Consider the following 1,488-nt stretch of genomic DNA (forward strand, 5'->3'; position numbering starts at 1 on the left):
ACACATATATATATACAGGTCAAAATGACTAGAACTGGATTTACTGGTTTTCTTCGGATTATAGGTGTCTTTTTAAGTATGTAAAATAATAGACAAATGTTCAATACATCAGACATTCATATTTGTCTATTTTTACATGCATTGCAAAAGATGAAACATACTATTTTTAAAATGCAGTTGTACTTCATGGAATATCAAATAAATGAAGGTTTTATTGATCAGATATTTACATCATGGAGGGTTAATTTGACCTCCTTTATGAATTCGTGGTGTTAATGATTGTAAATAGTGTTTATTATCTGTCTCAATCATCAGTAAACTCAGTAAAGATCTTAAATCCGGTAGAAATCAGCTTTATCTGATTAGTTTAGAGAGAAACGGAGGCTGTAATGATTTGGAAAGATGTGCTTTCATAAGTCATAAAACTAAAGGGCAGAATATTCCTCTTGATTTCTATATGCTTTTAATTAACTTTGATTAGTTCTTGCTGATGATGAATTCAGATATTTCTGCTGCCAGAGCCACATCTGAAAGCTGCTTATTTACCAAGCATGTTTATGCACAGCATCATTCGCTTCATTTTCGTTTGTTGTGTTTTCAACAAGATTTTTTATGCATTAATAGCTTTCAGTCTCTAAGCTGTGTCCATCAGAGCATCACTAACACACATGAAGGTAATGTTTCCTGCAGGATCTGTAGGTCTGGGTTTGTCTGATTGCTGTAGATATGTATTTAATATCTGACGATGACAGCATCTGTGTTATCCCTCTGGAGCCAGACAAACATCACTTGTGTTCCAGTTCCTCTCCAGGAGACGAGATGCTGTTGATGTCCTGATCGACTGGAAGAACATCTAACCGTGTTTGATTCCTCAGTGCTGCTCGATCCTCCATTAGTCAAGCTTGGGTTCATTTCTCTTGATCCGTTCTCTCTGTGTTAGGAGAATAAACTGTATGATTGTTGATTCATCAGTCTGTGAGCGCTTGTGATCGGCAGCAGATGCTCCTCCTGGAGATGTTTCTATATCAGGAGCACGTTCCTGTGAAGCGTCCAGGAATAGATCATCTTCCTGAACCCCTTCGCTTTCACAAGCTGATGCCAGATTCATTCTCAAGCAGAGAGAAGACGCTGAGGTGTTCCTGATGAAGGACAGATCCACGGATCTCCCTCCGTCTCTTTCCTCTCTTCCGGTCAGTCTGTTTTTAGAGCAGAATTCCCTCTGAGATGCTTTTCCTCTTCCATCTGCTGACTGAGAGGATCCGCTTCCACCTGAGCCGACATCTGCCGCTCTCTCTCTCTCTCTCTCTCTCTCTCGCTCTCTCTCTCTCTGTCTCTCTCTCTCTTTCTCTCTCTCTCTCATCGTTCTCTCTCTCTCTCTCTCTCTCTCTCTGTCTCTCTCTATCATCGTTCTCTCTCTCTCTCTCTCTCTCTCTCTGTCTCTCTCTATCATCGTTCTCTCTCTCTCTCTCTCTCTCTCTCTCTCTCTCT

This window comes from Carassius gibelio, chromosome B21 (genome assembly GCF_023724105.1).
Source record: "Carassius gibelio isolate Cgi1373 ecotype wild population from Czech Republic chromosome B21, carGib1.2-hapl.c, whole genome shotgun sequence".
Lineage (NCBI taxonomy): Eukaryota > Metazoa > Chordata > Actinopteri > Cypriniformes > Cyprinidae > Carassius > Carassius gibelio.